Genomic DNA, 11959 nt, shown 5'->3' on the forward strand with positions numbered 1-11959 from the left:
TGTATCACAATTTATCTATGTGCTACTCTAGTGATGTTATTAAAGTAGTTTTATTCCTCCTGCACGGTGTAATGGTGACAGTGTGTGCATCCGTGTTAGTACTTGGCGTATGCTATGATCATGATCTCTTGTAGATTGTGAAGTTAAGTATTGCTATGATAGTATTGATGTGGTCTATTCCTCCTACATAGTGTGAAGGTGACAGTGTGCATGCTGTGTTAGTACTTGGTTTAGTCGTGTTGATCTTTCTTGCACTCTAAGGTTATTTAAATATGAACATTGAATTGTGGAGCTTGTTAACTCCGGCATTGAGGGTTCGTGTAATCCTACGCAATGTGTTCATCATCCAACAAGAGTGTAGAGTATGCATTTATCTATTCTGTTATGTGATCAAAGTTGAGAGTGTCCACTAGTGAAAGTCTAATCCCTAGGCCTTGTTCCTAAATACTGCTATCGCTGCTTGTTTACTGTTTTACTCCGTTACTACTGCTACCATATTACCACCATCAACCACACGCCAGCAAGCTATTTTCTGGCGCCATTACTATTGCTCATATTCATTCATACCACCTGTATTTCACTATCTCTTCGCCGAACTAGTGCACCTATTAGGTGTGTTGGGGACACAAGAGACTTCTTGCTTTGTGGTTGCAGGGTTGCATGAGAGGGATATCTTTGACCTCTTCCTCCCTGAGTTCGATAAACCTTGGGTGATCCACTTAAGGGAAACTTGCTGCTGTTCTACAAACCTCTGCTCTTGGAGGCCCAACACTGTCTATAAGAATAGAAGCTCCCGTAGACATCAAGCACTTTTCTGGCGCCGTTGCCGGGGAGGAAAGGTAAAAAGGCACTGATACTCCTGCCAGGTAACAGATTTTTTCTCGGCGCCATTGTGTTTGTGCTCGAAGCTATTTCCTTTAGATCCTGCAATTGCATCTTTTTGTTTCTTGTTTACACTAGTTTGGCATAATGGACAACAATGAGCTTCTTATTCTATTTCCTGATTTAAAACATGGATTGTTTGATGCGAAAATTAAAAAACCTATGGAATCTTATTTGCATGCTGGTAGTAATATTAGTATGAACGCTTTGAACACCATTGTTGATAATAATGTAGAAAGTTCTAAGCTTGGGGAAGCTGGTTTTCATGATCTTTTTAGTCCCCCAAGCATTGAGGAGAAAATTTTCTTTGATGATACTTTGCCTCCTATTTATGATGATTATAATAGTGGTCTTTTGGTACAACCTACTATGGAGAGTAAATTTGATTATGATTACAATATGCCTCCTATATTTGATGATGAGAATAATGATGATAGCTACTTTGTTGAATTTGCTCCCACTATTACTAATGAAATTGATTATGCTTATGTGGAGAGTAATAATTTTATGCATGAGGCTCATGATAAGAATGCTTTATGTGATAGTTATATTGTTGAGTTTGCTCATGATGCTACTGAAAGTTATTATGAGAGAGGAAAATATGGTGGTAGAAATTTTCATGTTACTAAAACACCTCTCTATATGCTTAAAATCTTGAAGTTGAGCTTGTCTAGTTTTTCTATTCTTGTTGCATTATGCTTCTTGAACTTGTTTATTTACAAGATTCCTATGCATAGGAAGCATGTTAGACTTAAATGTGTTTTGAATTTGCCTTTTGATGCTCTCTTTTGCTTCAACTACTATTTCTTGCGAGTGCATCATTAAAACTGCTGAGCCCATCTTAACGGCTATAAAGAAAGAATTTCTTGGGAGATAACCCATGTGTTATTTTGCTACAGTACTTTGTTTTATATTTGTGTCTTGGAAGTTGTTTACTACTGTAGCAACCTCTCCTTATCTTAGTTTTGTGTTTTGTTGTGCCAAGTAAAGTCGTTGATAGAAAGGTTGATACTAGATTTGGATTACTCCGCAGTTCCAGATTTCCTTGCTGTCACGAATCTGGGTATACCTCCCTGTAGGTAGCTCAGAAAATTAAGACAATTTACGTGCATGATCCTCAGATATGTACGCAACTTTCATTCAATTTGGGCATTTTCATTTGAGCAAGTCTGGTGCCCTAATAAAATCCATCTTTACGGACTGTTCTGTTTTGACAGATTCTGCCTTTTATTTCGCATTGCCTCTTTTGCTATGGTGGATGAATTTCTTTGATCCATTAATGTCCAGTAGCTTTATGCAATGTACAGAATTGTTAAGAATGATTGTGTCACCTCTGAACATGTTAATTTTTATTGTGCACTAACCCTCTAATGAGTTGTTTCGAGTTTGGTGTGGAGGAAGTTTTCAAGGGTCAAGAGAGGAGGATGATATACTATGATCAAGAAGAGTGAAAAGTCTAAGCTTGGGGATGCCCCCGTGGTTCATCCCTGCATATTCTAAGAAGACTCAAGCGTCTAAGCTTGGGATGCCCAAGGCATCCCCTTCTTCATCGACAAATTATCAGGTTCCTCCCCTGAAACTATATTTTTATTCCGTCACATCTTATGCACTTTGCTTGGAGCGTCTGTGTGCTTTTGTTTTGTTTTTATTTGAATAAATGCTTGTGTGGGAGAGAGACACGCTCCGCTGGTTCGTATGAACACATGTGTTCTTAGCCTTTAATTTTCATGGCGAAGGTTGAAACTGCTTCGTTAAATTGTTATATGGTTCGAATTGGAAAATGATACATGTAGTAATTCTAAAATGTCTTGGATAATTTGATACTTGGCAATTGTTGTGCTCATGTTTAAGCTCTTGCATCATATACTTTGCACCCATTAATGAAGAAACACTTAGAGCTTGCTAATTTGGTTTGCATATTTGGTTTCTCTAGAGTCTAGATAATATCTAGTATTGAGTTTTGAACAACAAGGAAGACGGTGTAGAGTCTTATAATGTTTACAATATGTCTTTTATGTGAGTTTTGCTGCACCGTTCATCCTTGTGTTTGTTTCAAATAGCCTTGCTAGCCTAAGCCTTGTATCGAGAGGGAATACTTCTCATGCATCCAAAAACCTTGAGCCAACCACTATGCCATTTGTGTCCACCATACCTACCTACTACATGTTATTTATCCGCCATTCCAAAGTAAATTGCTTGAGTGCTACCTTTAAAATTCCATCATTCACCTTTGCAATATATAGCTCATGGGACAAATAGCTTAAAAACTATTGTGGTATTGAATATGTACTTATGCACTTTATCTCTTATTAAGTTGCTTGTTGTGCGATAACCATGCTTCTGGGGACGCCATCAACTATTCTTTGTTGAATATCATGTGAGTTGCTATGCATGTCCGTCTTGTCTGAAGTAAGAGAGATCTACCACCTTAATGGTTGGAGCATGCATATTGTTAGAGAAGAACATTGGGCCGCTAACTAAAGCCATGATTCATGGTGGAAGTTTCAGTTTTGGACATATATCCTCAATCTCATACGAGAATAATAATTGTTGCCACATGCTTATGCATTAAAGAGGAGTCCATTATCTGTTGTCCATGTTGTCCCGGTATGGATGTCTAAGTTGAGAATAATCAAAAGCGAGAAATCCAAAATGCGAGCTTTCTCCTTAGACCTTTGTACAAAGTGGCATGGAGGTACCCCATTGTGACACTTGGTTAAAACATGTGCATTGCAAAGATCCGGTAGTCCAAGCTAATTAGGACAAGGTGCGGGCACTATTAGTATACTATGCATGAGGCTTGCAACTTGTAAGATATAATTTACATAACTCATATGCTTTATTACTACCGTTGACAAAATTGTTTCATGTTTTCAAAATAAAAGCTCTAGCACAAATATAGCAATCAATGCTTTCCTCTTTGAAGGACCATTCTTTTTTATTTTTATGTTGAGTCAGTTCACCTATCTCTCTCCACCTCAAGAAGCAAACACTTGTGTGAACTATGCATTGATTCCTACATACTTGCATATTGCACTTGTTATATTACTCTATGTTGACAATTATCTATGAGATATACATGTTACAAGTTGAAAGCAACCGCTGAAACTTAATCTTCCTTTGTGTTGCTTCAACACCTTTACTTTGATTTATTGCTTTATGAGTTAACTCTTATGCAAGACTTATTAATGCTTGTCTTGAAGTACTATTCATGAAAGTCTTTGCTTTATGATTCACTTGTTTACTCATGTCATTACCATTGTTATGATCGCTGCATTCATTACATATGTTTACAAATAGTATGATCAAGGTTATGATGGCATGTCACTTCAGAAATTATCTTTGTTATCGTTTTAGCTCCTCGGACGAGCGTAACTAAGCTTGGGGATGCTGATACGTCTCCGACGTATCGATAATTTCTTATGTTCCATGCCACATTATTGATGTTATCTACATGTTTTATGCACACTTTATGTCATATTCGTGCATTTTCTGGAACTAACCTATTAACAAGATGCCGAAGTGCCGCTCCTGTTTTCTCGCTGCTTTTGGTTTCGAAATCCTAGTAACGAAATATTCTCGGAATCGGACGAAATCAACGCCCAGGGTCCTAATTTTCCCGGAACCATCCGTAACACCCGAGAGCCGCGAGGGAAGCCCTGGGGGCCCCACACCACACCCTGGCGCGGCCAGAGGGGGGGCCGCGCCGCCCTATGGTGTGGTGGCCCCAGGCCCCCTCCGAGGCTGCCCTTCCGCCTATTTAAAGCCTCCGTCGCGAAAACCCTATTACGAACCACGAAACCCAGAGAAACCTTCCAGAGCCGCCGCCATCGCGAAGCCAAGATCTGGGGGACAGGAGTCTCTGTTCCGGCACCCTGCCGGAGTGGGGAAGTGCCCCCGGAAGGCTTCTCCATCGACACCGCTGCCATCTCCACCGCCATCTTCATCACCGCTGCTGCTCCCATGAGGAGGGAGTAGTTCTCCATCGAGGATCGGGGCTGTACCGGTAGCTATGTGGTTCATCTCTCTCCTATGTACTTCAATACAATAATCTCATGAGCTGCCTTACATGATTGAGATTCATATGATGATGCTTGTAATCTAGATGTCATTATGCTAGTCAAGTGAGTTTTACTTATGTGATCTCCGGAGACTCCTTGTCCCACGTGTGTAAAGGTGACAGTGTGTGCACCGTGTGGGTCTCTTAGGCTATATTTCACAGAATACTTACTCACTGTTATGAATGGCATAGTGAAGTGCTTATTTATATCTATTTATGATTGCAATGTGTTTTGTATCACAATTTATCTATGTGCTACTCTAGTGATGTTATTAAAGTAGTTTTATTCCTCCCGCACGGTGTAATGGTGACAGTGTGTGCATCCGTGTTAGTACTTGGCGTATGCTATGATCATGATCTCTTGTAGATTGTGAAGTTAACTATTGCTATGATAGTATTGATGTGATCTATTCCTCCTACATAGTGTGAAGGTGACAGTGTGCATGCTGTGTTAGTACTTGGTTTAGTCGTGTTGATCTTTCTTGCACTCTAAGGTTATTTAAATATGAACATTGAATTGTGGAGCTTGTTAACTCCGGCATTGAGGGTTCGTGTAATCCTACGCAATGTGTTCATCATCCAACAAGAGTGTAGAGTATGCATTTATCTATTCTGTTATGTGATCAAAGTTGAGAGTGTCCACTAGTGAAAGTCTAATCCCTAGGCCTTGTTCCTAAATACTGCTATCGCTGCTTGTTTACTGTTTTACTCCGTTACTACTGCTACCATATTACCACCATCAACCACACGCCAGCAAGCTATTTTCTGGCGCCATTACTATTGCTCATATTCATTCATACCACCTGTATTTCACTATCTCTTCGCCGAACTAGTGCACCTATTAGGTGTGTTGGGGACACAAGAGACTTCTTGCTTTGTGGTTGCAGGGTTGCATGAGAGGGATATCTTTGACCTCTTCCTCCCTGAGTTCGATAAACCTTGGGTGATCCACTTAAGGGAAACTTGCTGCTGTTCTACAAACCTCTGCTCTTGGAGGCACAACACTGTCTACAAGAATAGAAGCTCCCGTAGACATCACGATGTAGAGGCCTCCGGCGGTGATTTCCCTCTCCGGCAGGGTGCCGGGATGGACTGCAGAACCCTCCCGAACTAGGGTTTCGGTTGACGGCGGCATCGGAACTTTTCGTGGATGGAGGCTCTGGTCTCTGGGGTTTTCCCGATTCGAGGAATAAATAGACGGAAGGGCGGAGCAAACAAGGCGACGGGGCACCAGTACAAGGGCCAGGCGCGGCCAAGGGTGGGGCCGCGCCTGCCCTATGTACTGCCACGTGGCAGCTCTCCTGCGCGTGTCCTTCTGGCTCCGTCTTCGTCCCGAAAAAATAAGACTCTGGGCTTTTGTTTCGTCCAATTCCGAGAAACTTTCATGTACAACTTTTCTGAAACACAAAAACAGTAGAAAACATGAACTGGCACTGCGACACTGCGTTAATAGTTTAGTCCCAGAAAATGATAAAAAGTGTGGAAAAGTGCACATAAAACATATAAGAATTGTAACAAAACAAGCATGGATCATCAAAAATTATAGATACGTTTGGGACGTATCAGTGCAACCAACTAAGAGAGCATAATGGCCATAATCATGCACAGCGACAAAATATATTAATCAATGCATAAAGTGATACAAAAGTTGCAAACTAAATGATCATAGAGGCAAGAATTGACTGGAATCTAGTCATAACATGTTGCAAAACATGTGCCAAGTCGACCCAAATAAAAATATTCGCACGAGAATATATACCACAATATTATGCTTTTCTATTGTATGCTAAAAACAATGCATGAAATATTCAATGGCACACTAAACACTCTCAGTATTTGAGACTAATCATAATGAAAACATAATTAACAAGCTCATCATGAGAATAACATGTACCAAGATATGCAAAAATAACTATGCCACAGTCTAAAAATGCTTCCATTTGCATCACATACACATAAAACTTTGTTCATGCTTCCAACGCCAACCAAATGAAACCAAACAACTCTCATATATGAAAAACAAGTAAATGTCCAGAGAGCTATTGATACACAAATAAATATAAAAGTGGAGCCTGTCTCTCTCCAACGCAAAATACATAACAGTGGAGCGTGTCTCACTCAAAAATAAACATGCCAAACAGCGGAGCGTGTCTCACTCCAAAGTAAATATGCAAAGCAGTGGAGCGTGTCTCACTCCAAAGTAAACATGAATGATGGGATCCAACTTTATTGAAATTAAACACACAGCAAAAAGTAAAGACACTCCAAGGATAACACATATCATATGAAGGAATAAAAATATAGCTTGTTGAAAAATGACCTGGTGCTTTTTGTTGACGAAGAGGGGATGCCTTGGGCATCCCAAGCTTTGACGCTTGTACTTCTTGGATATTTTTTGGGGAGTCCAGGGGACATCCTCAAGATTTAGCCCTTGTCCATGCTTCATCTTATTGCATCATTCTTCTCTCCCTACACTTGAAAATTTCCTTCACACAAAACTCAGCACAATTGATTAGCAATATTAGTGCCAATAAAAATATATCAAACCAGCAAGGATTCGGTAATGGCACATATAAAACACTCATTTTAACATATGCTGCTGTAGCTACTTCTTCCGAAAACTCTTTTTTCACAAAAGAACTCAAAAAGACGAAGCATAAGACGCAAATGCAAAACATGGCAAAAATCTGTCAAAACAGACCAGCAGGCAGAGATCGAAATTAAAGAAGTAGTTCTGTTGCTCAAATCGAAAAATGCTAAACTAACAAAAGTTAGCTAACATACTGGGGCATAAGCACAAAAATTTGCAGCTCAAAATATCGTTCTGGCGATTTTTAAGAATTTTTTCGTGACCAGCACAGAATCTGTTTCAGAATTGCAAATACCCCAAACACTATTTTCTTTCTATTAGAGGCTACCCTTGGCACAAAAACGAAATAAAAACGATAAGGAGAGGTTATTACAGTAGCAATAACTTCGAAGACTCAACAAAGCAAAAGTAACAGAAATAAAATATGGGTTGTCTCCCATAAGCGCTTTTCTTTAACGCCTTTGAGCTAGGCGCAGTGATGGCGTGTATTTCACACGTTCGTTGGGCAACCCCAAGAGGAAGGTATGATGCGCACAGCAGCAAGTTTTCCCTCAGAAAGAAACCAAGGTTTATCGAACCAGGAGGAGCCAAGAAGCACGTTGAAGGTTGATGGCGGCGGGATGTAGTGCGGCGCAACACCAGAGATTCCGGCGCCAACGTGGAACCTGCACAACACAACCAAAGTACTTTGCCCCAACGAAACAGTGAGGTTGTCAATCTCACCGGCTTGCTGTAACAAAGGATTAACCGTATTGTGTGGAAGATGATTGTTTGCAGAGAAAATAGTAAAAACAAGTATTGCAGCAGATTTGCATTTCAGTATTAAAGAATGGACCGGGGTCCACAGTTCACTAGAGGTGTCTCTCCCATAAGATAAAAGCATGTTGGGTGAACAAATTACAGTCGGGCAATTGACAAATAGAGAGGGCATAACAATGCACATACATGACATGATAAGTATAGTGAGATTTAATTGGGCATTACGACAAAGTACATAGACCGCCATCCAACTGCATCTATGCCTAAAAAGTCCACCTTCAGGTTATCGTCCGAACCCCCTCCAGTATTAAGTTGCTAACAACAGACAATTGCATTAAGTATGGTGCGTAATGTAATCAACAACTACATCCTCGGACATAGCGCCAATGTTTTATCCCTAGTGGCAACAGCACAACACAACCTTAGAACTTTCTCACATCGTCCTGTGTCAATGCAGGCATGAACCCACTATCGAGCATAAATACTCCCTCTTGGAGTTAAAAGTAAAAACTTGGCCAGAGCCTCTACTAGTAACGGAGAGCATGCAAGATCATAAACAACACATATGTAATAACTTGATAATTAACATGACATGGTATTCTCTATCCATCGGATCCCGACAAACACAACATAGAGTATTACAGATAGATGATCTTGATCATGTTAGGCAGCTCACAAGATCCAACAATGAAGCACAATGAGGAGAAGACAACCATCTAGCTACTGCTATGGACCCATACTCAAGCGGTGAACTACTCACTCATCACTCCGGAGGCGACCATGGCGGTGTAGAGTCCTCCGGGAGATGAATCCCCTCCGGCAGGTGCCGGAGGAGATCTCCGTGATCCCCCGAGATGGGCCTCGGCGGCGGCGGCGTCTCGCAAGGTTTTCCGTATCGTGGTTTTTCGCCTCAGGGGGTTTCGCGACGGAGGCTTTAAGTAGGCGGAAGGAAGGCGAGAGTCGGGGCCTGACGAGGGGGCCACACCATAGGGCGGCGCGGGCCCCCCCTAGGCCGCGCCGCCTTTTGGGGTCGCCACCTCGTGGCCCCACTTCGTATGTTCTTCGGTCTTCTGGAAGCTCCGTGGAAAAATAGGCCCCTGGGTCTTCGTTTCGTCCAATTCCGAGAATATTTCGTTACTAGGATTTCTGAAACCAAAAACAGCAGAAAACAGCAACTGGCACTTCGGCATCTTGTTAATAGGTTAGTTCCAGAAAATGCACGAATATGACATAAAGTGTGCATAAAACATGTAGGTATCATCAATAATATGGCATGGAACATAAGAAATTATCGATACGTCGAGACGTATCAAGCATCCCTAAGCTTAGTTCTCGTCGTCCCGAGCAGTAAAACGATAACAAAGATAATTTCAAGTGATATGCCATCATAACCTTGATCATACTATTTGTAAACATATGTAGTGAATGCAGCGATCAAAACAATGGTAATGACATGAGTAAACAAGTGAATCATAAAGCAAAGACTTTTCATGAATAGTACTTCAAGACAAGTATTAATAAGTCTTGCATAAGAGTTAACTCATAAAGCAATAAATCAAAGTAAAGGTATTGAAGCAACACAAAGGAAGATTAAGTTTCAGCGGTTGCTTTCAACTTGTAACATGTATATCTCATGGATAATTGTCAACATAGAGTAATATAACAAGTACAATATGCAAGTATGTAGGAATCAATGCACAGTTCACACAAGTGTTTGCTTCTTGAGGTGGAGAGAGATAGGTGAACTGACTCAACATAAAAGTAAAAAGAATGGTCCTTCAAAGAGGAAAGCATCGATTGCTATATTTGTGCTAGAGCTTTTATTTTGAAAACATGAAACAATTTTGTCAACGGTAGTAATAAAGCATATGAGTTATGTACATTATATCTTACAAGTTGCAAGTCTCATGCATAGTATACTAATAGTGCCCGCACCTTGTCCTAATTAACTTGGACTACCGGATCTTTGCAATGCACATGTTTTGACCAAGTGTCACAATGGGGTACCTCCATGCCGCCTGCAATTACAAAAGGTCTAAGGAGAAAGCTCGCATTTTGGATTTCTCGCTTTTGATTATTCTCAACTTAGACATCCATACCGGGACAACATGGACAACAGATAATGGACTCCTCTTTAATGCATAAGCATGTGGCAACAATTATTATTCTCATATGAGATTGAGGATATATGTCCAAACTGAAACTTCCACCATGAATCATGGCTTTAGTTAGCGGCCCAAAGTTCTTCTCTAACAACATGCATGCTCCAACCATGAAGGTGGTAGATCTCTCTTGCTTCAGACAAGACGGACATGCATAGCAACTCACATGATATCCAACAAAGAATAGTTGATGGCGTCCCCAGAAACATGGTTATCGCACAACAAGCAACTTAATAAGAGATAAAGTGCATAAGTACATATTCAATACCACAATAGTTTTTAAGCTATTTGTCCCATGAGCTATATATTGCAAAGGTGAATGATGGAATTTTAAAGGTAGCACTCAAGCAATTTACTTTGGAATGGCGGATAAATACCATGTAGTAGGTAGGTATGGTGGACACAAATGGCGTAGTGGTTGGCTCAAGTATTTTGGATGCATGAGAAGTATTCCCTCTCGATACAAGGTTTAGGCTAGCAAGGTTATTTGAAACAAACACAAGGATGAACGGTATAGCAAAACTCACATAAAAGACATATGGTAAACATTATAAGACTCCATACCGTCTTCCTTGTTGTTCAAAACTCAATACTAGATGTTATCTAGACTCTAGAGAAACCAAATATGCAAACCAAATTAGCAAGCTCTAAGTATTTCTTCATTAATGGGTGCAAAGTATATGATGCAAGAGCTTAAACATGAGCACAACAATTGCCAAGTATCAAATTATCCAAGACATTATAGCAATTTACTACATGTATCATTTTCCAATTCCAACCATATAACAATTTAACGAAGAAGAAACTTCGCCATGAATACTATGAGTAGAGCCTAAGGACATATTTGTCCATATGCTACAGCGGAGCGTGTCTCTCTCCCATAAAGTGAATGCTAGGATCCATTTTATTCAAAAAAAACAAAAAACAAAAACAAACCGACGCTCCAAGCAAAGTGCATAAGATGTGACGGAATAAAAATATAGTTTCAGGGGAGGAACCTGATAATGTTGTCGATGAAGAAGGGGATGCCTTGGGCATCCCCAAGCTTAGACGCTTGAGTCTTCTTAGAATATGCAGGGGTGAACCACCGGGGCATCCCCAAGCTTAGAGCTTTCACTCTCCTTGATCATATTGCATCATACTCCTCTCTTGATCCTTGAAAACTTCCTCCACACCAAACTCGAAACAACTCATTAGAGGGTTAGTGCATAATAAAAATTCACATGTTCAGAGGTGACACAATCATTCTTAACACTTCTGGACATTGCATAAAGCTACTGGACATTAGTGGATCAAAGAAATTCATCCAACATAGCAAAAGAGGCAATGCGAAATAAAAGACAGAATCTGTCAAAACAGAACAGTCCGTAAAGATGGATTTTATTAGGCCACCAGACTTGCTCAAACGAAAATGCTCAAATTGAATGAAAGTTGCGTACATATCTGAGGATCATGCTCGTAAATTGGCTTAATTTTCTGAGCTACCTACAGGGAGATAGACCCAGA

This window comes from Lolium perenne, chromosome 7, assembly GCF_019359855.2.
Source record: "Lolium perenne isolate Kyuss_39 chromosome 7, Kyuss_2.0, whole genome shotgun sequence".
Classification (NCBI taxonomy): Eukaryota; Viridiplantae; Streptophyta; class Magnoliopsida; order Poales; family Poaceae; genus Lolium; species Lolium perenne.